Source organism: Episyrphus balteatus, chromosome 4, assembly GCF_945859705.1.
Source record: "Episyrphus balteatus chromosome 4, idEpiBalt1.1, whole genome shotgun sequence".
Lineage (NCBI taxonomy): Eukaryota > Metazoa > Arthropoda > Insecta > Diptera > Syrphidae > Episyrphus > Episyrphus balteatus.
Window position 1 is genome coordinate 14728479 of NC_079137.1, and position 2847 is coordinate 14731325.

The 2847-nt window shown below is 29.0% G+C and overlaps 1 non-coding gene across 1 annotated transcript; it reads right to left on the reverse strand.

Annotated features, from left to right (window-relative positions):
- Nucleotides 1–1558: 1558 nt before the first annotated feature.
- Nucleotides 1559–1641, reverse strand: Trnal-cag (transfer RNA leucine (anticodon CAG)). The gene has a single exon. It is a non-coding gene; the product is annotated as a tRNA-Leu (tRNA).
- Between the last annotated feature and the right edge of the window lie 1206 nt (nt 1642–2847).

Consider the following 2847-nt stretch of genomic DNA (forward strand, 5'->3'; position numbering starts at 1 on the left):
TAATTTCATTTCAATAAAACTGTAACTCCGTGTTTTGATTGTTATCTGCTCAAGAAAATTTACTGGCGGGCATACGTATGCGTACGAATGTGCCCCATATTTGACTGTACGAATGCTCCCCAAACTGTACATAATGCAGAAAAATCGATTTTTGAAAAAATGTACTGAGATTTTGCAATATTTATAATTAAAACACAAATTTAACACTTTAAACAACAATTCTTCATTACTGTTTAGCCAAAAACATACTTAACTTAAACACAACATGACATCAAATGTACATACAAAAATTACTCAGAGCACTAAAAAACACTAAAAGTCTTGTGGCGACCGAATCCGTTGCACTTAGGATTCAAAATTTATCTAGCAGCTCGGCGCCTACTATGTCTATGCACACTAGTAAGCACGTGTTTGAATACCGTTTAGTTTTTGTTTTAAGCTCACTGTACGAAGGGTGACCGTGTACGAAGGGTGACCACTTCCCCCTAAGTAAACGGAGTCCGTCATTTCACTCTTATTCATTTCTTCAAGTTTTTAATTGTATTTTTTTTTTGTTATTTTCACAATTAACTTCTAAAATATTTTTGCAGGTTGTGAAGCAAAAAATCCCTGTGGCGTTCAAATCGACAACGAAATACTCAGAAAAAAACTGACCATAAAACAATTAAAAACAGAATTAATTAATTTTAAATTAAAATGTTGTCTTTCCGCTTAGCAACAATATTGACAATCAATTGTTGTGTGAAAACTACATACATTACATATTTCCAGGTTTATCCAAATAATTTCTTGAAATTATAAAGTCAGTCCATTGAACTCCTTGTTGGAATTGGAAAGAGCATCTCAAAACATAGAGGTATTTATGTACAAGTACATAGTAGATACATATTACATATGTGCATATTATATTAAACTATTCATCTATATATCAGTAACTTCCATTTGAAGGATACAAATATTGAACCTTTAACCCTTTAACCAAGTATTAATAGAGTAAAAATAATAAAGTACAAATAGATTTTTGCAAGAAGAATGTGTGTAACAAACTGACAACTCTCATGTTACAATTTATAAGTAGTTATCCATACTCCATAGGCCATACCTACCAAACAAATTCAAATTTTTTTTTTAAATAATTCGTTGAGATTTTTATTTATAGAACAGATTGATTATGAGCATTTTAATTTACAATCAAAATGATGAACTTAATGTAATTTCTTTTATTTCTCGTTCCAAATACGTGACTTGAGGAAAAGAATTATTTTCCATCGCACGATTCACACAATTTCCATACCCATTAATACCAAAGATAATATGTTTATTACCTCTCCACTCGAATCTTATGGCAAGTTATCATTACAAAATAATAATTTCTTGTAGCCAGATTATGGCCTCATTTCGAGACAGTTTGTAATCAAAACTGGATTAGATGATATTAAAATTTCGATACGACTTGGATTTCCGCAAATATGGAAAGTGTAACTGAATAATTGTTAAATTGTAGCTTTATGATTATTAAAAAAATGAAAAGGTTTATTAATAAAAAAAAAAATAAAACTGTCAGAAGTGGGATTCGAACCCACGCCCACAGAGTGGACTGCGACCTGAACGCAGCGCCTTAGACCACTCGGCCATCCTGACTAGATGTTGAGTGACTGCTAAATATCTCATTTCAAAATAGAAATCAAAAAGTTGAAGTATCTAATGTAAACAATTAAAAAGTTTATAGGAAAAACGGCTAAAAGCGTTTTTTTTTATTTTTTCAAAATATGTATGATCTATTAGCTAGCATAAAATAAGTGATTAGGAGGTAATTTAGGATAAACTGTATTGATAGTAGGAAAATCGATTGGATCGTAGCAGAAGACTAGAAGTGGGTTGTGGGAGGGAAGAAAGGAGACTTTTAACGATTTCTGGGAAAAGTAGGTCTATTCGGAGAATTTTTTTTTTAATTTACCTATGAACTTTTTTTTCATATTATATTAACCAATTTTCAACTGATTTTCATAAAAAAAAATATACCGTTGGATTTAGAAATATAAAGTATTAAATAAAATTTCATCAAGAAGTGATTTTTGAAAAATGTAGGTATTTATTTTTTATTTTTATTTTAATTCCTTAAAATTTTTTTTTTAATTTCATAAAACGATATCCTATTATGGGCTGTCCGCCCATTAAAAATGTACATTTTGTCTTTTTAAGATAATGAATTTATTTTGCCATAGGAAAAACATAATGTTAAAAATATATTTTTTTTTTGGTCCAAAAGTATAATACAACGTGTCCAGTAGAGAATGGTTAGAATTCTAAAAAAAAAATTCTGTCCCTTGTAGGTTATAAAATATTAGCTATTATCGTTGAGTGTATTTTTTTTGCATGATAGTGCAATTTTTTTTTTATCATGCAAAATTTGGACAAAATAATTTTTTGAAAAAGAACGAAGAAGAAAAACCCTAACAAGTATATTATAATGTAGGTATAATCATTTTCACGACGATATGAAGATGTTCCAAACGAGTGGACGGATTTTCTTGAAATTTGGTAGGAACAGATAATTGTTTCGGAATTTCCAAAGTTGTTTTTTTTTTTTTTGTTTTTTAATATCTCACTTAAAAAGTGAACCTCCTATACAAAATTTTGAGTTATTGCAATTTTCTTGAAAACGACTCTAACGATTTTGATTAAATTTAGTATATTGTACATATTGATCTAAGCTATTCTAACCAAACTACGTTTTTAGTTTTTCTAAAAAAAAAATGGATAGTGAAAATATGGCGTTGCCATTTTGTGATAAAACTTTCATTTTTTTTATTTACGCATATCTCGTTAAAGGATGGTCCAATTTTA